Raw genomic sequence first — 24017 nt, forward strand, 5'->3', positions numbered from 1 at the left:
ATCTAGCACCCTCACACAGACATGCATACACAGACATACATGCAGGTAAAGCAGCAAGGCACATTAAATATATAAGGGAGGAATGGGACCGAGGTCAGCTGGACACAGACCTGTGAGCGGTGGTCATGCCTGTAATCTCCGCAGTCAGGAAGCCGAAGGAAAAGGATCAATGGAAGTCGCTCTCATCTGCAAAGACCTAGGATTCTGCAGCCTCTGCTTCCTGCCCTCCCCCCAGGTCCTCCGTGCCTGTCACCTGGCCCTGCCAAAATCCAAGCCTGTTTAGCTAGCCCCTTCATCTCTCCAGCACCTACACCCATGTTTCTGGAAGGCAAGATGGGCCTTAAAAGGATTAAACAGGTATTACAGAGAATGTATTACTTAAGGGCTTTCATCAGCCCAGGCCTTAGCTGGAGCAAACGTGGGTGGCTCAGGGCAGAAAGGGAGGCTCCCAAGTCTAACGCTGAGTTTGGTGGGTGACTGACTTTGCTTTTTACATTGAAGAAATTCGGGTTCCTAGGGATGAATGGATCAAGTATTCTGTCTCCTGTTCTGTTCTAAAAAGCTAGGTAGGGCCTAACACCAAGAAGAAAGGGGGGAGCCTGAGTTACCTACAGGTTGAAGTGTGGAGGCTCTGTGAGGGGAAATGTGTGGATGCCCGCTGCGAAAGTCGGCTTTTCACCGGGGGATCCCTCCCAGCTCCGGCCACTACCTTCCCTCTGGGAGGGGGCATCTGCTAACTCCCTCTGTTTCTTCGCCTGCTCTCCCTCCTCTCTCCCAGGATTTCTCTCCTTTGCTTCAAGGCAGGGGGTCACCTCGCCCCCCCCCCTCCCCTCGCTCGCCCTTTCCTGTAACTTAAGCTGTTGTTGGGAATTGGAGGAGCTGGGCGGGTTTGAGAGGAGGCCCCACTGATTTTCAGGGTGGAATTGAAACCCTGGAGCTGGGCTTGTGGGGTAACGCAGAGGGGGCGGGGAGAAGGAAGTCAGAGCGGCGGCTGCAGCTCCCTCTGGGAGACCAACTTTGATTTACTAGCGAGGACCTGGCTCTCTCACCACCCCAACCCTTCCCACTCCCCCTCCTTCCCTGGACTCCGCGTTGTGGGGATAACTGGGGGATGGGGAACCGGCCTCTTCCCCCAACTTGAAAACCAGCTCTTGTGGTGGGAGGACCCTCCAGCAGGAGCAGGCCTAGGGAATCCTGGATGTCTGGTCCAGCTGCAGACTCTTAGGGGGCCCCCTCGAGTCTCGGGAACTGGATAGGGTGTACCCTTGGAGAGAAGGAAGGCCTTCAGCCTGGGCAGATTCATTCCTGCTCTGGCTGAACCAACTCCCTCTCTAAGATCCTCTAAGATCCGGGGCTGGGGGATACAAAAGTGAGGAGCTGCGGATGTTTTCTGGTTATTTCTCTGTGACCTATGATCCCTTTAAATTGATGATAAGAGCTAAGATAAGAAGATATCTGGGGGCTGGAGAGATGGCTTAGCAGTTCAGAGCACTGGCTGCTCTTCCGGAGGACTCGGGTTCAATTCCCAGGCCCCACATGGCAGCTCACAACTGTCTGTAACTCCAGTTCCAAGAGATCTGACAGTCTCACACAGACACACAGACATACATGTAGGCAAGACACCAATGAACATAAAATTAAAAAAACAAAAGGTATCTGAGAATTGAAATGAAAAATAATACTATTAAGTAAAAATACTATTAAGGAGCATGAGTTTGGATCCCTAACACACCTGTAAAAAGCCAGAACAAGGCGTGGGGCTGAGGAGGGGCAGCGACTGAGGGGTTCTGGGCTGGCCAGCCAGTCCAGCTGAATTTGTGAGCTCTTGGTTCAGTGAGAGATCATCTCTCAAAAAACTAAGGTGGCTGGGTTTGGTATTTAGGACCCCACGTGGTAAAGGACAAAACCAGTTCCTGCAAATATCCTCTGCCTCCGCTTGTACTCATGCACACAAAATAAATTAAATATGTATATATATAATATATTACATATAATGTATATATACACATATGTATGTGTGTATATTTATATATGTATGATGTATTATATATTATGTATATATAAACACACACATATTATGTATATATAATTATATATGTATATATATAATTAACTTATTTATTTTGAGGCAGGATCCCTCTACATAACCCTGCCTGTCCTGGAATTCGATCTGTAGACCAGGATAGCCTTGAACTCAGAGATCTGCCCGCCTCTGCCTCCTAAGTGCTGAGATTAAGGGTATGTGCCACCACACCTGGCTACAAAATAAATTTTAAATGTAATTTTTGATGACGTTTAAAATAGTCATATTACTTTTATTTATTTTATTTTTTTGGAGGGGGGCACACATTCCCGGGAAACTGGGAACAATGTCTACTCACTCCAGGGAACTGACAAGAAACCAAAGGAAGTATGGCATCAAAGTCCACCTTGGTAAACCAATGAGTTTTATGGGGGTTACTGCCAAGGGTGTGGGTGAAGGGTGACTTACAGGACCGTAAATGACTTAAAGACAGCTGCATCACCAAAGCCCAAGCCAGCGTGAGTGACAGCTACAAAAACTGGGAACCCGGGACTCGCTGTACAATTTGGAGGGCGTCTTGAGAGGTTGGAGAGTTTCCTCCAGGCTGCACAGCTATTCTCACCAGAGTGTCTCTCAGCAGTTTCCGTTGCTTATATAACCCTGGAGAAGGACGGGCCTAGTGAATCTGGCCAGTTTCAGGGACTTCCTAAAGCTTCTGAGTTGTTCACTTCCTGAGTTTCCAGGGCCTTCCCTGCAGGAGGGCATGTTTTACCTATGAGGAAACTGCTACTCAACACCACAGCAGGCGGCAAGCCTGTGTAGGTCAGAGGACAACTTGCAGGAGTTGTCTCTCTCACACCATGTGGTCCTGGGGATGGAACTCAGGATATGAGGTTTGACAGCAGTATGGCCTGCTGAGCCCATAAAGCTCTGTAAAATACATAAATAAGAAGGAAAGCTATTGCCAGGCAGTGGCGGCACACGCCTTTAATCCCAGCACTCGGGAGGCAGAGCCAGGCGGATCTCTGTGAGTTTGAGGCTAGTCTGGTGTACAGAGTGAGATCCAAGACAGGCACCAAAACTACACAGAGAAACCCTGTCTCAAAAAAAAAAGAAAGAAAGCTGTCGAGGAAGGCACTGGACATCCACCTCCTGCTTCTATATGCATGCACACACATGCACACACGTGCACACTCACTACATGTGGCATAGACATTGATTAGGAGGGAGCTCACACCGAACATTTACACACATATCCACCACACAATACATGCACCACAGATATTTTCACAGATTCTTTGTGCTGAAGTTCCATGTGAACTGTGATGGATGCGGACTTCCAGTGGGGACTCGAGGCCCTTTATGGGGGAGCTGTTATCCCCTCTCCCTTCTCTTACCGCTTCTGACCTCACACCTACCCTTTTCGCATCACACCCTTAAGCCCCACAAGATTTAAGACACTCTCTAGCAAAGGCCCTCCAGTAGAAATAGGATCCCGAAGATGCTCAACCGCAGAGTCATAACTTGAGGGGATGTCATGCTGCTGGCTGGCTGCTCCAGCTGGGCCTTCTCGGTGGGACGGGGCGGTGTTTCAGTCCCCACACTCCTGGGTTCTAGGCAGAGCCCTCACCTCACCAGTCTTTTTAGGGTTCAGCATTTAGGACGAGTGAAAAGAAAGGACCGGGGGCTGGAGAGATGGCTCAGAGGTTAAGAGCACTGCTTGCTCTTCCAGAGGTCCTGAGTTCAATTCCCAGCAACCACATGGTGGCTCACAACCACCTGTAATGAGATCTGGTGCCCTCTTCTGGCTTGCAGGGATATGTGCAGACAGAACACTGTATACATAATAAATAAATATTTTTAAAAAAAAGAAAAGAAAGGACCAATTGAGCCTGTGCTCAACACAAATAGAACTATTATTGAGACAGAGTCTCATACAGACCAGACAGGCCTCAAACGCACTATGTAGCCAAGAATGGCCTTGAATCTCTCATTCTCCTGCTTTCACCTCCCAAGTGCTAGGATTTGTAGGCATGGACCACCATGCACAGGTCAAACAGGACCTCTTTAGAGCTGGACCGCTCCATGAGAACCAGAATCAGCTGGTGTGGTGGTTCATGCCTTTAATCCCGAGCCAGACCCAGTAAGATACTGCACATCTGAAGGCCCCAGTCATCCTGTCAAACTCTCCACACGTCAGAGGCCTTCTGTTTGACCATCTTTAGATAACCCCAGTAGTTTATGATGAAATTCTGGTGCTGAAAAGAAATCAGTTACCTTGTGCACCGGGAGAAGACAAACCAACTGTCGCCATTTATCCCATTAGTATTTTCTTTCTTTTTTACAAAAAGACTTACTTGCCAAGTGGTGGTGGCACACACCTTTAATCCCAGCCCTTGGGAGGCAGAGTCAAGCAGATGTCTGTGAGTTCAAGGCCAGTCTGGTCTACATAGGGAGTTCCAGGGCAGCCAGGGCTATACACAGAGAAATCCTGACACAAAAAAACAAACAAACAAAAAACAAAACAAAACAAAAAAGATTTAATTTTATTGATGTGTGTATGTGTATTTCTATCTCTCTGTGTGCATGTAGGTGTCCACAAAGGCCAGAAGAGGGCATCAGATTCCCTAGAGCTGAAGTTGGGGGGTTGTGAGCCTCTTAATGTGAGTCATAGATATGAAACTCAGATCCTCTGGAAGAATGACAAGTGTTCTTTTGTTTTGTTTTAGACAGGGTTTCTCTGTGTAGCCTTGGATGTCCTGGATCCCACTCTGTAGACCAGGCTGGCCTTGAACTCAGAGATATGCCTGTTTCTGCCTCCCAAGTGCTCAGATTAAAGGCAGTTACCACTGCCTAGCTTTGTTTTTTCCTTTAAGACAGGATCTCCCTGGCTGGTCTGGAACTCATTGTGTAGACCAGGCTGGCCTCAGACTCAAAGTGGTCTCCTTGCCTCTGCCTCCCTTGCACTGGGATTAAAGGCGTGTGCCACTATGCCTGGTGACATTATTGTTTTCTTTGTTCTGTAACCATTGAAAAACACACAGCCCTTCCTTGGACCGTATCTTCTCTTGAACCCTCCTGCTTCAAAATTTCTCTTTCACTTTAAAAAAAAATGATTTATTTATTTATTTTTTTATATGCATTGGTGTTTTGCCTGCATATATGTCTGTGTATGGGTATCAGGTCTCTTGGAACTGGAGTTACAGACAGTTGTGAGCTGCCGCATGGATGCTGGGAATTGAACCCAGGTCCTCTGGAAGATAAGCCAGTGCTCTCGACTGCTGAGCCGTCTCTCCAGCCACATCTCTTTCACTTTCTTTTTTTTTTTTTTTTTTTTTCTGGTTTTTCGAGACAGGGTTTCTCTGTGTAGCTTTGCACCTTTCCTGGAACTCACTTGGTAGCCCAGGCTGGCCTCGAACTCACAGAGATCCGCCAGCCTCTGCCTCCCGAGTGCTGGGATTAAAGGCGTGCGCCACCACCGCCCGGCTCTCTTTCACTTTCTAATAAACATGTTGGCCAAGTGGTCTGTTTCTTCTATTTGTGGGCTTAATCCCTCACCATCTGGAGGACATGGTATTGGAGTCACAGACCACAACTATAACAGCTACTACAGCTTAGGGGCTTCTCCAGGATTCCACAGAACACCCACAAAACATAAGCGACTCACAGTCAAAGTCCACCCTTGTTTCTTCTCCTTTGGAGTGAGTCTTAGTTAGAGTTTCTACTGTTGTGAAGAAATACCATGGCCACAGCAACTCTTATAAAGGAAAACGTTTAATTGGGTGGCTTACAGTTTCTTCAGAAGGTTTCAGAGGTTTAGTCCATTATCGTCATGGAGGGACTTGGTGGCACGCAGGTGGACATGGTGCTGGAGAAGGAGCTGAGAGTGGAGGAGCTACATCTTGATCCTGCAGGCAACAGGAAGTGAACTGAGTGTCACACTGAGTGCAGCTTGAGCAAAGGAGACCTCAAAGCCAACCCCTACAGTGACACACTTTGTCCAAAAAGGCCACACCTACTCCAATAAGGTCATGCCTCCTAATAGTGCCACTCCCTTTGGGGGCCATTTTCTTTCAAACCACCACTCAGTGTAGGCTTAAGAGTGCAGACCAGCCAGTTATGGTGGCTCATTCCTTTGATCCCAGCAGAGGCAGGTAGATATCTGAGTTGGAGGCCAGCCTGGTCTACATAGTAAGGTCCAGGACAACCAGGACAATGTAGAGAGACCCCGTCTTAAAAGGAAAGGAAAAAAAAAAAACTTAGACCACTTTTATCTCCAGATCCTAAGGAAAATAATAATAATAATAATAATAATAATAATAATAATAATAATAATAATAATAAAAGAATAGTGTTTTTCTGTCTTCAAGCTTGGCCAGAATACCAGATGGGAAGTGGGGGGGAAATGGCCCCCAGAGGGAAGTATTAATTAATTATCAGGTTTTATTTAAAACCTGACTTGCTTCTCTGGGAGGAGGGAAATGGTATGACCTTCTATATATGCAAGATTTCTTTGCTTTGAGAAAAAAAAAACCTGATTTATATTTTTAAAAAAATGACATGAGGAGCTGGAGAGATGGCTCAGCACTTAACGTTTTTCACAGGACCTGGGTTCGGTTACCCACACCCACATGGTGGCTCACAACCAGTTCTAGGGGATCTGATGCCCGCTTTTGACCTCCACAGTCACCAGGCATGCTCATAGAGCACACATACATGTGCGGGCAAAACACTTATACACACGAAATAAAATAAATCAAAACAATTTTTTAAGCTGCATGGGAGGCTGGCGAGATGGCTCAGTTGGTAAGAGCATTTGCTGTCCTAGCAGAGGGTACCAACATGGAAACTCACAACTGTCTAACTCCAGTTCCAGAGGATGTGCCGCCCTCTTCTGGCCTCCATGGGCACCAGGAACACACATGGTGCACATACGTCCATGCACGCAGAATATTCAGACACAGAAAATAAAAATAATTCTTTTTGTTTGTTTGTTTGTTTTTCGAGACAGGGTTTCTCTGTGTAGCTTTGCGCCTTTCCTGGGACTCACTTGGTAGTCCAGGCTGGCCTCGAACTCACAGAGATCCGCCTGGCTCTGCCTCCCGAGTGCTGGGATTAAAGGCGTGCGCCACCACCGCCCGGCAAAAATAATTTTTAAACAAAACAAAACATCACATGGGTTCATGAATTCTAGCCATGATTGTGACTCAATCCCCAAAGCCTTTAAATACACCACATCGGGAAAGAAACTGTCCCATAGAGGAGAAAAGGGTTCCATCTAGGAAGGAGTAACTACAATGTCTCCTTCCTGCCCTCCCTATGCAGGGGAACCAAAACTCCAGACTCCCCTCTACCCTCTCCTTTGCCCTTGAGAGGCATACCTAGAACCCCAGAAAAGATCCAACCAGGTCCAAGACTGAAGGCAAATCAAAACTGACCCGAGAGGCTCCTGATTAGTAGATATTTTCTGGGAACTAGTCCAGGCCTGTGATTTGACATGAACATGAAAAGGAATACTAATGTTTAACCTTTAACCTCACAGAAGACTACAATCTCACAGGCTGCAAAATTGTGTGGGGATAAAACACACAAGGCACATTCTGAAGGAGACTAGCACAGGAAGGAAATTGTCCCCCTACTGAGGGCAAGCAATCCCCATGAGTGACCCTGAATGGGACTGTCTCCTGGGGAGACTGAGACAAAAGCATTTCTTACTGCATCTTAGAAGGCTGAAAAAGAACCCACACTAAAAACCCTTCAATTACTCCAAGCTGTCTTGAGTCATTCAAGGAACTCAGTCTCCCACAGCCTTCCTAGGGAGACGCCATGAGGCTCTCATCAAACATTCACTCAGATCCTGGGTCAATAGGCAGACTCCTCCTGATCTTTCTTTCCTTTTTAAGATTATTTATTTATTTAGGGGTTTCGTTTCAAGACAGGGTTTCTCTGTGTAGTTTTGGTGCCTGTCTTGGATCTCGCTCTGTAGACCAGGCTGGCCTCAAACTCACAGAGATCTGCCTGGCTCTACTGGGATTAAAGGCGTGCGCCACCACCACCTGACCCTTTTTAAGATTTATTTATTTGCTATTCTGTGTATGTGTGTGTGCTTACATGAGTTTGTGTGTACCATATACATGCAAGTGCCCCGTGGAGGTCAGAAGAGGTCATCAGCTCCCCAGACACTGGAGTTACAGAGGGTTGTGAGCCACCATGTGGTTGCTGGGAACAACCCCAAGTCTGATGCAAGAACACTAAGGTTTCTGAACTACTGAGCCTTCTCTCCAGTCCCAAGGGACTCCTGATTTTGACAGATCACGGTTACAACTTGGACTACCCTGGACATCAGACAAACATTACAGAAGATCTTCTAGGGCCTGATAATACCCTATAAGATTTTAAAAAATAATGAGTTTTTTTTTTAATGTGTGTGGGTGTTTTGCCTGCATGTACGTATGTGTACCACATGTGTGCAGTACCCACAGAAGCTGTCAGATCCAGCTGGGACTGGATTTATAGATGGTGGTAAGCGACCACGTGGATGTTAGAAGTCAAAGCTGGTCCTCTGAAAGAACAGCCAGTGCTCTTAAGCACTGAGCTATCTCTCAAGTCCCCTAAAGATTTTCTTTTTTTAATTTTTGTTTCATGTGCATTGGTGTTTTGTCTGCATGTATGTCTGTGTAAGGGTATTGGTATTGGATCCTCTGGAACTAGAGTTACAGACAGTTGTGAGCTGCCATGTGGGTGCTGGGAATTGAACCAGGCTCCTCTAGAAGAGCAGTCAGTGCTCTTAACCACTGAGCCATCTCTCCAACCCAAGATTATTTCTTAATGTGTATGAGTATTTAGTCTGCAAATATGTCTGTGCACCACATGTGTGCATTGCCAGCAGAGGCCAGAAGAGGGCATTAGATCTCTCGGAAATGGAGTTATAGACAATTGTGAGCTGCCATATGTGTGCTGGGAATTGAACCCTGGTCCTTTGGAAGAGCAACAAGTGCCCCTCAAATGCTGAGCCATCTCTCCAGCCCCTACCCTAGACAAATTTCTCAACAGTGCCACTAATTTAGTCTACAATCAAGACTAGGAGGAAATCAATGAAAGAGAGTGGAGAGACAAAAGAAAGGCTACCTTGTCAGTGTCCTCCTTCCAAGCAGGAGAGCTGTCAGGACATCAGATTGATCAGTTTTGAATCCCTGGTTGCTGGGTTCCCGCCACCACTGATGTAATAAGCCAAATCAAACTGAATTAATAAATCCAGGTTTAATGAGCAAAGCAATCCTGGGTGACCCTCGGGAAGGCAGGGGAAGAGTCACAGAGGAAGGGTCACATGGGAAACATGGCTACCAGGCCTTACGTACCCTGTAGGTGTGGTCTTGAGCAGCCCCAGGGAGGGGCTGGCTTTTGGCAGGCTTCCTCAGAGGCAGGGATCTGGAACTGGAGGGCAGGTCTAGGGGAGGGGTTGCTGTTTCCCTACCCGTGACAGCATTCTTTAAACCCTGAGACACAGCAGGGCTTTCCCAAACATCACAGCCCATCTAAAACAGCAACTTTGCTATCCCCTGTATCACTCCTATTCTTGGAGTCCAAAATCTAACAAAGTGGAGACTAGTCCAAGACCTCAGACTTATTAATAAAGGTGTAATTCCACTTCACCCCTTGGTCCCCAACTCATCCACTCTTCTGGCCCAGATCTCAAAGGACCCCAGAATGGTTTATTGCCCTAGACTTAAATAGTGCCCTTTTCTGTAAGTCCTTACACCCTGAGTCCCAGGACCAGTTTGTCTTTGAGGACCCAATATCCCAAGTTACCCAGCTCACCTGGGTGATCCTGCCCTGGGATTCAAGGATAGTCCCCACCTCCTTGGCTAGGCCCTGCCTAGGGACTTGCATGACTTCTTGAGTTCTCAAGCCAAGGTCTTCTAATATGTGAAGATCTCCTTTGTGGCCCCACAGAAGATTCCCAAGAAGAAACTAAGTTACTCCTCATCTGACAGGGGCTGTAATGCATCCAAAATAAAGTTCAATTGTGCCAGCTGTCAATCAAATACTTAGTATTGGACTTAGCGAACAGGAAAAGGGATTCAATGAGAACTGGATGTGACCTAGCTCTTCCTTCCCATTATAATACACACACACACACACACACACACACACACACACACACACACACACACACACATATGTATGTATATATTGTATATGTATGTGTATAGAAACCCAACATTAAAAGAAACCCAGGCAGGAGAAACAGAAACCCTCATCAAGCAGCCAGAGGGACACAGGCCTTCATAAGCAGGCTGGGAGCCCTAGCTTTGAGACTCCCAACTGGTAAAGACTTGAATCTCCATGTAACTGAAAGGAAATGGATGGTTTGGGGGTTCACTCAACAGCCTTTAGGCTACTGTAGCTGAGATTTAGATCTTAGGGAGAAAGGCTCGCACTGCAGCCAAAGCTGCTCTGCTAATTCCAGAGGCAGCTAAATTGACCTTGGGGAATGATCTGAGTACAGTATCCCCGAATCACATGGAAGGAGTATCCAAATCAAAAGGGAGGCTCCGGGCAACGCGTAGCAGGCATTACCCTGGGAAGGTCCAGCTGTTCAAGTGAAAATCGGTTCCTTCCTTAACCCTGTAACCTTCATCTCAGAGGAAGAGGAAGATGAGAAAAGTCCAAACAAGGGGCTGGAAAGATGGGTCAGCAGTTAAGAGCGTTTCTTTCTCTTGCAGAGGACTTGGGTTCAGTTCTCAGAATCTGCATGGTGGCTCACAACCATCTGCAATCCAGTCCCAGGACATCTGATGACTTTTCTGACCTCCATAGGCACCAGGTACCCACAGCATGTTGTGCACAAACATATATGCAGGGAAAAGTGTCATACACATAAAATAAAAACAAATCTGTAAGAAAGAGCAGGGTGTGGTGGTACAGGCAGAGGCAGGAAGATCTGAGTTCAAGACCAGCATGTTCTACACAATGAATTCCAGGACAACTAGGGCTACATAGAGAAACCTTGTCTCGACAAACCAAAACATAAATAAATAAATAGATAACAAACAAACAAACAAACAAAAAAGTCCCAAACATGGGCTGGCAAGATGGTTCAGCAGGTAAAAGTACTTATTGCCACACCTGACTCCCTGAGTTTGATCTCCAGGAATCCCACGGCACAGCAGAGAATCAACTCTCACAAGTTGTCTTGTGATCTTCACATGTGGTAAGGATGCACACACACACACACACACACACACACACACACACACACACACACACAATCACACTAAATAAATTAATGTAAAAAAATACAACAAAAAAATTTTAAAGCCCAAATATAACTGAACGAACAATTCTATAAACTTTTGCCACTAGGGTGGTCTTAAAGAAGCTCCCCTGGCAAGGGGTCTGCCTTGGGAGTTCCTTCAGTAAGCAAGGGATCCCTGGAGCCAGATAAGATGTAGACACCCTCAAGGTGAAGCCCTCCCTCCCTCTAGGGATTAAGGCTCAGTTGGCTGAACTGACAGCCATAACCAGAAATCTGGGGTTAACCTAAGAGCGTTACCATCCACACGGATTCCCAAGATGCATTTTTTGTTTTGTTTTGTTTTTGTTTTTGGGTTTTTCGAGACAGGGTTTCTTTCTGTGTAGCTTTGCGCCTTTCCTGGATCTCGCTCTGTAGACCAGGCTGGCCTCGAACTCACAGGGATCCGCCTGCCTCTGCCTCCCGAGTGCTGGGACTAAAGGCGTGCGCCACCACCGCCCGGCCGAATATGCATTTTTTGTCCTCCATGCCCTTGCAGAGACATGGAAGCATAGCCACTTCCTTACAGCTGCAGGCTCCCCTATTAGGTACCACCAAGAAATAGACATGCGGTGACAGTCACCCTTTGTAGAGGACATCAAAGGGAACAGGTGAGTTGTCTGCAGGAAACAGGTAACTGACCGTGCAGCCAAGGAAGCAGCTAATCAAACTATGACCATGGCCTCTGGATCTTGGTAGGTCCCTCCATGGGTGAGAGCAACATGAGGATGGAAAAGTGGGAGCCCCACGTGTTGGAGGAGTGGCTTCCATAGGGATACCATTTTCTTCTTCTTCTTCTTCTTCTTCTTCTTCTTCTTCTTCTTCTTCTTCTTCTTCTTCTTCTTCTTCTTCTTCTTCTTCTTCTTCTATTCCCATGGCCTCATAGGAATCGCTTGGGCTGCTTAGGAACTCACTCACTTCTAAAACAGAGTCGTCGATGGCACTCCCATCACAATAGCTTAATTCTGGAGATTGTTCCCGCCTGCCTCAGGTGGATGGGACTTTTATTTATTTAATGTGTAGAGGTGTTTTACCTGCATGTGTATGTGTGTGCTGTTTGTGCAGGGTGTGTGTGTGTGTGTGTGTGTGTGTGTGTGTGCGCGCACGCAGTACCTGAAGAGGCCAGAAGAGGGTGTCAGATCTCCTGGAACTAGAGTTGCAGATGGTTGTGAGCCACCATGTTGTGGCTGGAAATTGAACCCCAGGTCTTCTGAAAGAGCAGCCAATGCTCTTAACCACTGAGTCAAATCTCCAGCTACAGATGGAAAATTTTAAGGACCTTCTATCAGGCTGGATGGAGGCCTACAGTCTCCAAAAATGACTATTTGTATTTCTGAAACTGCCAACCAGATAGAAATGGTGATATACAAATGCATAATCCTCACATCCGTTGGCTCATTCCTCCAGGAATACAAAAGATAAGCTCCTAACCTGGGGAAAGACTAAGAAAGATAGTTCACCGTTAACATCCCCTAAAGTTGGGGCATCGAATTCCTCTTAGTGTGGGTAGACACCATCAGCTGAGTGAAAGCTTTACCCTGTAGGGTAGACAGAGGTCTCTGAGATGGTCCAAATCTTTTTATTTTATTTTTTATATTTATTTTTATTTTTTAAGATTTATTCATTTGTTAAGTATATAGTGTTCTGCCTGCATGTATGCCTGCACACCAGAAGAGGACACCAGATTGCGAGCTACCATGTGGTTGCTGGGAATTGAACTCAGGACCTCTGGAAGATCAGCCACTGCTCTTAACCTCTGAGCCATCTCTCCAGCCCCCTATTTTTTTTTCATTTTTTTAATATTTTATTTTATGTGTGTGGGTGTTTTGCCTTCATGTATGTGTTTCATATGCATGCAGTGCCCATTGAGGCCACAAGAGAGCATTGGTTCCCCTGGAAATCAAGTTACAGACAGTTGTGAGCTGTCATGTGTGCTGGGAATCCAATTCCAGTCCTCTGAAAGCAGCCAGTGCTCTTAACCTCTGAGCCACCTCTCCAGTCCTAGGTCCAAATCTCTGTGGATGTTGTTTGAGACGTGGTCTCATTGTGAAGTTCTGCCTGGCCTGGAACTCTTGATTAGACTAGGCTATTCTCAAACTCACAGATCTCTGCCTGCCTCTGCCTCCCAAGTGGCTGAGATTAAAGTTGTACATCCACTATGCCCAGCAGGGTCCAAATCTTAGTTCATAAAATCATAAAGAAATTTGGACTGCTACAGAGCATCCAAAGGAATAATGGACCAGCCTTCAAGGCCTCAATGACACAAGAGCTACCAACCGCCCCAAGAATTCAGCTGAATCTCCACAGTGCCTGGAGGGAAAGGAAGAGGAAGTAATGGTTTGTTTTTGTTTTGTTTTTTATTGTTTTGTTTTGTTTTTCAAGACAGGGTTTCTCTGTGTAGTTTTTGGTGCCTGTCCTGGATCTCACTCTGTAGACCAGGCTGGCCTCGAACTCACAGAGATCTGCCTGGCTCTGCCTCCCGAGTGCTGGGATTAAAGACATGTGCCACCACCGCCTGGTGGGAAGTCCTTTTCTTACTAAATATTTCTCTTTAAAACCAATTTATGTCAGCCGGGCGGTGGTGGCGCACGCCTTTAATCCCAGCACTCGGGAGGCAGAGCCAGGTGGATCTCTGTGAGTTCGAGGCCAGCCTGGTCTACAAAGTGAGTTCCAGGAAAGGCGCAAAGCTACACAGAGAAACCCTGTCTTGAACCCCCCCCCCCAAAAAAAAAAAAAAAAACAACAATTTATGTCACCAGGAGGTGGTGGCATATGCCTTTAATGCCAGAGCTCGGAAGGCGGAGGCAGAGGCAGGTGGATCTCTGTGAGTTTGAGGCCAGCCTGTTCTACAGAGTGAGTGCCAGAGCAGCCAGGGCTGTTAAATAGAGAAATCCTATATCAAAAACTAAAAAAATAAAATAAAATAAAATAATACAACAATAATTTATGTGTATGGGTCTGTGTCTCTGTGTTTGTATATATGCACGCAGTGCAGGTACCACAGAAACCAGAAAAAGTTGCCAGATTCCCTGGAAACAGAGTTGTGTGCCACCTGATGTGGGTGCTAGGAATCGAAACCAGGTCCTCTGCAAGTGCAGCAAGTGCTCTTAAACACTGAGCCATCTCTCTAGTCTCCATTAATGACATCCTAATATATGAGAAATGAAGCCAGGCACAATGGCAGATCTCTATAAGTTTGAGGCCAGACTGATCTGCATGGGGAGCTCCAAGCCAGTCAGGGTATAACGGATGACATGACCACTCCAAGGTATGGCTGAAGAGAAGATTTTATTCTAGAGAACCAGAGGCATCTGGAAGAATCCGGAGTCAACAGAGAAAGTAGTAGACTGAACATGGCCGGCAGACTGGACTTGGCCATCAGAGGAGAGAGACGGGGGAGAATGAGAGAGGAAGACAAAGGAAAGACCTAGTGTGAGAAGCGAGAGGGGAAAGAGCATTGATCAAATAGCAGGGTTATAAGGAGACGAGAAGCTGGCGGGAGTGAGGTCCCTGGGCTGGAAAAGTTTAGGGTAAGGGGTTGTGTGGGAAGACTCGGGATGCTAACATGGAGACTCTGAAATGTGCAACAGGTACTTGTAATACTGAGGGAGCCTGGGAGCTAACATATACTTTGGTATACAAATAGGTACCAAAGATAAGAACTGGCTTCACAAGTTCCTAAAGAATGCTGACTTTTGTCTGATGACCAGAATTTGGACCTGACAATAGCAAGACCTTGTCTTTCTTTTCTTTCTTTCTTTCTTTTTTTTTTTTTTAAAAGATTTATTTATTTATTTATTTATTTATTTTGTTTGTTTGTTTTTTTGGTTTTTTGAGACAGGGTTTCTCTGTGTAGCTTTGCGCCTTTTCCTGGAACTCACTTGGTAGCCCAGGCTGGCCTCGAACTCACAGAGATCCGCCTGGCTCTGCCTCCCGAGTGCTGGGATTAAAGGCGTGTGCCACCACCGCCCGGCAAGATTTATTTATTATGTATACAATGTTAGAAGAGGACACCAGATCGCATTACAGATGGTTGTGAGCCACCATGTGGTTGCTGGGAATTGAACTCAGGACTTCTGGGAGATCAGTCAATGCTCTTAACCCCTGAGCCATCTCTCCAGCCCAAGACCTTGTCTTAATAATAATAATAATAATAATAATGACAATAATAATAAATTAAAGATCAGATGAATTATTTAACCTCTTTGGCTCCAACCTGCTCAGAGACACAACCCTAGACTGCGGGAAAGTCCACTCTTCAACCCAGGGCACCTAATGATAGTCTGACCATCATATGACAGGTCTCATCCCTTCACCCATTTGTTCGGGAGTCGATCAGGGGGTTCTTTTCATCCCTTCTGCAAAAGTTCCTGGAATTGACTTTTGGATTTATCACATTTATCTTCACCTTGAATTTCGGATCCCTCCTCCCCAAGGGCACCCCAACTCCAGAAGAGCCTTATTCTTAGGAACAGACAGAGCCAAGAGTATCTCCACACGAAAACAAGCAAATGTAGAAATGCAGTGGATGCCACTAAGTCTGGCTAAAGGGGACGGGCCTTGTCGTTTTGTCCTCCTGATTTTCCGCCTTTAGGGCTTACCTGCCCGTTCTCAGAGCACCTCTGCTTTCCATAATGACCTTTCGTCAACATCTGCCCACGATGGGTGACATCATAGGTTTCCTTTTCTCCGGTATCCTCATGTGTGGCTTGCTTCTCCTTTCAACTCTCTACCCAGGAAGAGGGATTCTCCTATGCGGGTGGTGGCGCGTGCCTTTGATCCCAGCACAGAGATCCACCTGCCTCTGCCTCCGCCTTCCAAGCACTGGCATTAAAGGCATATGCCACCACTTCCTGGTGACATAAATTGGTTTTAAAGAGAAATATTTAGTAAGAAAAGGACTTCCCGCCGGGCGGCAGTGGTTCATGCCTTTAATCCCAGGCAGGCAGAGCCAGGCTGATCTCTGTGAGTTCGAGGCCAGCCTGGTCTACAGAGAGAGATCCAGGACAGGCACCAAAACTACATAGAGAAACTCTGTCCCCGAAAACCAAAAAAAAAAAAAAAAGACTTAGATTCCTTTAGATTCTCTCCTATAAAAGCACACTCTAAATGTGATCAGCCTCCCACCTTCTCTAGCCCATCTTTAATCCAAAATGATGGCTCAGTTCATCCGTAAGAGTTTCTTCCTGCCTTCCCGCGTCTCCTCCACTTCAGTTCCGATGGAATATTCACATTCCACCTGGGCCTCCCATTCAGACTACTGAAGCTCATTGGCCCCTGTGGTCCTTCCTGGGGTCGGTCACACGACGATACAATGGAGACATTAATCTTCTTCCTCAAGAGGTTGAGAAGGGTCAGACAAAGTGATGGCTTCACTGGGTGGACACCCGGCCCGCGCCTGCCCTGTTTGTTTTTCCTCCGTCCCCTCGGTCAGGAAGAAGCTGTGAGAGAGGGATGTTTCCCGGGGAGAGGGGCAGGTACAAGGGCTTACAAGCGCTGAGGTAAATGGGAAGGGGGGCTGGGGTTTCAGGTTGCCTTCCCCCAGGGCCAGGTCACCCTGATAACCCCGGAGGAATTCTGTGGCCTAGGGGGTGGCAAGATAGAACGGCAAATCCATTGCTGTGCTAAAGTAAAACTCTGCAGACTTCAATTTGGGGGCACTGATGGATAGGACGTGGCTTCTTTGAAGCTGAGCCTGGACCAGTCACTCTCCAGGAGATGCCTCTTTTGCTTCTTCTCCTTCTAAATGCATCCTAGCATCCCCAAGAGGAGGGGGGAGGAGGGACTCCAGAGGAAGCAATGGAAAAGATCTAAGCCCTGAGTATTGTCCCCATATTGAAAGGGTCCTTAAAGGGGCAGATGAGGGGGCAAGGGGCTCTGGCTACCATTGGTACAGGCAGGTCCTAGGGTCCTACTTGTGGCTGGGGGTCAGCTGATGAAAACACATATCCTTCTTCTCACCAAGGCTGGTGCGCCAAGGATCCTCCTCCCCATCACCGCCCTTCCCTTAGAGAGCCTGCTGAGGCTGGAATGAAAAGAATCTGAACTACAAACAGACCTCTTGGCTGCCTCCCCAACTCTTCTCCAGCCTCTCCAAGGCTGCAGGCTTCCAGGCAAGGCTGAAAGGGGGCCTAGGTGGGAAGACCCCACACAGAGACCCCAGAGAAATGGGTGCGGAAGTAAGATGAGGGGAGAGAGACACTACACAAGCATATTTTTTTAAATAGGGTCTCACTCTAAGTTCCAGTTAGCCTGGAACTTAACCACATAGTCCAGGCTGGCCTCCAATTCTTGGCAATCCTCCTGCCTCGGCTTTCTCAAGTTCTGGAATTATAGATGTGAGCCAGTACTTACGGCTTGGAAAAAAAAAATCATACTTTCCAAGCCAAAAATCAAAACCTTTACAAGTCGATTTGCTGGAGTCATGGCATTAGGGATTTGAAACCAAGCTCACTCTAGAATGAGCCAGGCTGCGGAAGTCTCCATCCAACCCAGGGTTGACCTGTGCCCCCAGCCCTTGTCTCCTCTCTGCTTGGCTCTGTTCTCTCAAGGGCTGAGCTCTCCTGGTGCTAGCCAGGCAGCATTACAGCCCGAGAACGCTCTGGATAGCCTGGAAGACTCGGGAAACACGGAGAGTGGTCCCTAAAAGGACAGGAGGCACAGAGCCAAAGGCCACTCCTGCCCACCACACTTCCCCAGAGCCCAGCATCCTGCCCTCTGGAGCCTCCTCCCTAAGCTACCTGAACAATGTGGAACTTCGGTGTGATTTAGCCAGGACTGTACATGCCGTGAGATACCCAGGCAGTGTCCTAGAAGGGTGACCTCGGGAGAGGACCAGGGAACAAGAGAGAAGAAGCTTCCAGCCAGGAGCAGGAAATTGCCTGAGGCAAGATGACCTCTTTCCAAGGGCAGCTCTCTCCAGCTTGTCTAACACAGCTCCTGCCAAGGGTGGTATAGAAAGGCACCGAGCCCACAGCAGGCTGGGGAAGGACATTGAAAAGGCAGCTTAAGGGCTTCCTGCTGGGTGAGATGGATTAGGGGCCTGTGGGGAGTGAGTCCAGCAGCAGAAAGGCACTGGCCCCATGCCAGAGTCCCTTGGCCAAAGACACTCTGAGACCAAGAGTCCCTGGGTATCTGGCAGGCTGGAAGTCAGCATCTTCCACCTGGCTGAGTGGCCCAGACAGAGTGACATATGGTGATAAGGAGAGAGGCCACAGAGCACGAAAACTGAGGAAGGAAAGGGGCCCTGCTTGTGGGAAGCAGCGGACATTTCACAGGAAAAACAAATGACTTCGCCAGTGATTTTATCCATGTCTCCCTGAGACCTTGAACTATCTTTGTCCTTCAGGGCTGGTTCACTCCTGGGCTTTGTTTCTCTAGTCTGTAAAATGGGAGCTCTGAGGCAACACTGGCAGTGGGATAAGTAGGGGAATCCTGTTTTGTCTTATCTATCATCTGTCTATCTATCTATCTATTTATCTATCTATCTATTGGTTTTTCCAGACAGGGTTTCTCTGTGTAGCCCTGGCAGGCCTGGAACTCACAGAGATCCTCCTCCCCCTACCTCCTGAGTACTGGACCACTATGCCCAAGACTTTAAAAGTGCATGGCCCAGGGCTCTAACAAGGAGCCTGAGGCAGGAGAATCACAAGTTAGAGGTTACATAGTGATATCCTAACTCAGAACAAAAATCAATCTGTCAAAGATAGGTGATGTGGTGCATGCCTTTAATCCCAGCATTCAGGAGGCAAAGGCAGGCGGCCTCATCACCGTGAGTTTGAGGCCACCCAGAGCCACAGAGTGAGACTCTGTTTCGAAAAACAAAAAAACAAAGTAAAAAAAAAAAATCAATCCATCAGTCATATTGAAGGCTATGTGGCTCCAGGGACCAGAAGCATCATTATCGTGTTTTGTTTTGTTTGTGTTTGTGATTTTGTTTTTGTTTCTGTTTTTTGGAGACAGGGTTTCTCCGTGTAATTTTGGTGCCTGTCCTGGATCTCGACTCTGTAGACCAGGCTGGCCTCGAACTCACAGAGATCCGCCTGGCTCTGCCTCCCAAGTGCTGGGATCAAAGGCGGCGGCCACCACCGCCCGGCTGTGATTATTCCTTTGAGGCTAGAGTCTTACTAAGTTGCCTGCCCAGGTAGGCTTCTACCTGCTGGGTCAAGCGACCCTCTGGCCCCATTCCTCCTAATATCTGGAACTATGTGCAAGCAGCTCGAGTCCTGTGTTTAGAGCAAAGACATCTCCTCCGACAGCTGGAAGCAGGCTAACATCCTCACGTCCCCACCCCACCTCACGGGACAAACCAGCGGGTGAGAAAGTTTCACCCAGCTAAGATGTGGGCAGCCACTGAGGAGATCCTTTGGGGGGGAGAAGAGGCTTCAGTGCTGGACACTCCAAGCTCAGGATGTGCCGGCATCGGCGCGGCCCTGTCTCCCAACTCACTGGGTCAGTCCCTTTCTTTGTGCTCAGTTCTTTCCCACAGCCCAGCAAGGGGGGTGCTAGGATCCCAGGCCCACCCCCTCCTGCTGGGCAGCACCCCATCAACCCCCACATAAAAAGCTTGAGAGGGGACCGGGAGGTGGGGACGTTCTCACTCCGAGGAGGCCTCGGCACCCTTCTCTCTTTCTGGGGAACAAGAAACTTGCCAAAGGCCTGGGCCCCTTCCTCATCCCCTGGCCCCAGCGCTGGCTCCCCCAGACAAAAAGCTGCTTTACATGAGAAGAGCGGGCTGGCCTGGCCTTACCCGGGCACTCAAAGAGGCGGTAGCCCCTGACAGCCGGGGCTGCCCCTTCCCCCACAACGAGGCCTCGTTTAGTTGCAATTAGCAATTCTTTGCATACGCCCCTCGAGGCTGGAGGGACGCGGGTCCTCACCCCCGAAAGTCAGCCTTCCACCTTCCTGGAGTCTGCCCGCTCCTCTTTCTCCACGGAGCCTCTCTTCACCGCCCTGTCCCAGCTGGGCACCGGGCTTCCTAGGAGTTCTCCATAGAAGGAAGCCCAGCCGAGGAGCGAAACGGAGAACTCTGAGGCTGGGGGTGGGGTGGGGCAGAGGAGGAGGCTGGGGTTGCTCAAGCTGGAGGACCCATCACAAACCCGCCCTGCCGCGACCCTCCTCCCTTCCTAAGCCATCCCCTCTCCAAATCAAGCCTGACTTTTGGATGGCATAGAAGAAGGACCAAAGGAAAAGAGGTTTCTAGTAAAGAGATCCAAGGGCGAGGTGGTGGGTGGGTGGGTGGGAGGGAGGGTGGGAGTGGCCGGGAGGGGGCTGCATGGGAGAAATCAGGGACTCAGTTCTCTCCTGGCAACTTGACTGTCAAAGATTGCATCTCTCATTTCGAGGGGCTTCCGTGTAGGGCACAGCTAAGAGTTTTTCCAGGGACCAGACAGGGAGCAGTAGTAGGGTAGGCCAGGCTTGGAGAATGAAAAGGAGACCATAGGATCCCGGGTCCTTTTTAGGCTCACCCTTAATCTAGAGGGATGAGGGCGAGGAAGAGGGACTGTCTCTCAAGAGGGGTCTCCAAGCCCTTGAGCCATATTATTTCCAGGGTCTCCCCCTCCCTCCCTCTAAGACTCTGATAGGTTTTTCTTGTCTCCACTAGGGGGAGCCTTCGGTACGGTGGAAACTTTGCAGGCCTGGAGGAGGACGCCTAATAGCCACAAGGGTTTTACTTTTCTCCTGGGACAGAAATCAAATGTCCTGCTGGGAAAGGAGATACCATCTTGATCTCTGTGAGGAATGGAGCAAGGTAGCAACACTCGGTGCTCCTGTTGGGTGATAAACGGGTGTGTCAAGGCAGAGGGAGGAGGGCACTAAGCCTCCCTGAGGTCACCTCCACCTCCAGTACAGCATCGGGAGAAGTCAGGTTCCTGGTTGAGGCGGCCTGTGAGCATCTTCCAAAGGGTTTTTAGAATTTATAACAAGAATAGGAGTAGTGTAACACGAATTTCTAAAGGTCTTACCATAAAAAAAAACCTGGAGCCTGATACCGGGGTGATAGCTGAAAGATCAAAGAAGCAGCCACAAGTCACAGCCACCACCTCTTACCTCACCAGCTGAAAGAGCCGCTATCTCAAAGGGACACTTCTGCTGAAAAGCCTTTAGTTCCTGTCTCTTCAGGCCTTATAAACTTTTCTTTGCCCAGCCATTACTTCCTGGGATTATAGGTGTGTGCTTCCCAGTCCTGGGTTTAAAGGTGTGAGCCTGGCTCTGTTTTCTCTCCTAGACTGAGTCAATCTCATGTTGTCCAGGGTGGCTTTGAACTCAGAGATCCAAACAAATCTCTGCCACCGAGTGCTAGGATTAAAGGTGTGTGCCACCACTGCCTGGCCTCTGTGTTTAATCTAGTGGCTTGTTCTGTTTTCTGATCTTCAGATAAATTTTATTAGGGTACACAATATATCACCCCATTTCCCTTTTTTTTTGTCTAAAATAGTAAAAGAAGGTTATAACTAATATAAGAAAAACAATATACAATAAGTACAATAAGTATATATAATATATACAGTCAAGAATTACATTAACAATGTCCAGTCCATTAGCATTTGACAAATTCAGAGAAAAGACTCCATTATTTATCCTATTTTGGTGAATCCAAAGTGTAGTACCTAATTCACTTCTTTTTTTTTTTTCTTTTTTTTCAGAGCTGAGGACCAAACCCAGGTCCTTGCGCTCTACCACTGAGCTAAATCCCCAACTCCCCTAATTCACTTTCTATCCTAACTTGTATTACCAACCAAAAACTATCTTTTGATGTCTTTCAAACTTATACACTTTACATCTCTTTAGGGAGTTTCTGTTCTGAGTTTGTTAACAAGGAAAACTATAACTATCTAGCCTTCAACTCTATCAGAGACCCAAGAAGGAAATAATATTACCTAAGTAAGCAGGAAGTGCAAATAAGCAACTTCTGAAAAATGTGAGAAATGACAGAAACAGCTGGCTGCCTGGACAGTCACCCAAGGTTCCTCTGCAATGTTGGGGCATCCATCTTCAGCCAACAGGCCTAGCATATCTGACAGACTTTTCTGTGAAGCAGGATTTTCTGAATGGCTGTCCTATCTTGTCTTGGCAAGGTTTGGCAGACCTTTCTTTTGTGTCCTGCTTGTCCATTTTGGACAGCATACTGTCGGCAGTCAAGGCAAGGGCACTTTCTTGCCCAGTGGCTAACTTTTGCCACAAAGAAAGTAAACTCCATATGGATGATGCCCATCATCTTCTCTGAAGTAGATTGGTGCTGCCAGAAGCAGACATGTCTCATAGTCATAAAAAGAAGAAGAAGAAGAAAAAGAAGAAGAAGAAGAAAAAGAAGAAGAAGAAGAAGAAGAAGAAAAATCTATGTTATTAAAACATCTTAAATGCCATATTCTGTAGATCTCTGAAGTGTTTGAAGATGACATGTTTATCTAAAATATATCTGTTTGACCTTGAAAACATACTTAATATGACTACAAGTTCGATTGTAATAGGTGAACAACTACTAACCTTCATTTCTTTATTATCCTAATTAGTTGGTAATAACTTTCAAGGACTAGAAAATTGCATTACATTGTTAAATGAGCTGTATAGGTACAATACCTTGAACAAGTTTAGAAATGTATGTACAGAATGTTCTAACAAAATTTATCTCACATTTGTATCAATATACAAAATTTGTATACAGCATACAAAATTCCAATCCAATTTAAAACTAGTAGTTGCTTTTTAAAAGTAGATTCAATAATCCACCTTTTTATCATATCTATATCCCTTTTTTCAGAGTAGATTCAATAATCTACCCTTTTATCCTATCTTTTTTTAAGAGTAGATGCAATATCTACTTTTTATCCTATCATTTCTATATAATACATTTCTATATCAGGGTAGAGCTGAATTTGAGGCACAGCAGGAACCCCATGGGGATTGCCTGTTTGGGTGGGCATTGTGTAGGTCTAGGAAACAGAAAAAAAGAAAAGTCTGGCTGCTTTGGGGAATGTGGCTTATTTTTGACACTGGATCTCATACTCTCCCTGCTGCTGGTTTGGAACTCAATGATGATCTTCCTGCCTCTGCTTCCTAATTCCGGAGATCCTGGGTGTGACCCACCATGCTAGGCTCTTTTTGTTTATTTTGAGGCAGGGTCTTGTTTGCTATGTGGACACTTAACCCCACCTACAAAGTGGTGGAATTACAGAGTGCAGCAATGTGCTCAGCTGAGATCTGCTCCTTTTGTCGATCTCTGATGGGCTCTCAAAACTCAGCCTTAAGCTTGAGAGATGGCCCAGAGGGTAAAGACACTGGCTGTCACATATGATGACCAGAGTCAGATCCCTTGAGCCTGCATGGTAGGAAGGAGAGAACCAGCTCTCACAGGGTGTCCTCCGACCTCCATATGAGTGCTGTTGTACCCACATACATACATACATACACAACAAAAAAATAAAAATAATAAATGAAGGAAAGTTTTTAAAAAATCAAAATAATAACAGTAAAACCTCACAGCCTTGGGACCCGCTCTCACAAACCAGAAGCAGGAGGAAATTGCGGCTCTATTCTCAGAGAAGTGGTGTATGAGGGAGGCCCCAGGATTCCTTCCTGTGGGGTTTAAAGACGCCCTTTCTCCTCAGAAATTCTCAAGCTCAGCTGGGCAGTGATGGCAGGGCACAAGTCTTTAATCCCAGCACTCAGGAGGCAGAAGCAGATGGATCTCTGTGATTT

The 24017-nt window shown here is 47.1% G+C and overlaps 1 long non-coding RNA gene across 1 annotated transcript; it reads left to right on the top strand.

The window, feature by feature from the left end:
- Window positions 1-16441: 16441 nt before the first annotated feature.
- Window positions 16442-23003, top strand: LOC128123277 (uncharacterized). The gene is made up of 2 exons (XR_008222627.1): window positions 16442-20512; window positions 20923-23003. It is a non-coding gene; the product is annotated as an uncharacterized LOC128123277 (long non-coding RNA).
- Window positions 23004-24017: the final 1014 nt, after the last annotated feature.

Source organism: Peromyscus californicus, unplaced genomic scaffold (assembly GCF_007827085.1).
Source record: "Peromyscus californicus insignis strain IS unplaced genomic scaffold, ASM782708v3 Scaffold_3__1_contigs__length_106647218, whole genome shotgun sequence".
Lineage (NCBI taxonomy): Eukaryota > Metazoa > Chordata > Mammalia > Rodentia > Cricetidae > Peromyscus > Peromyscus californicus.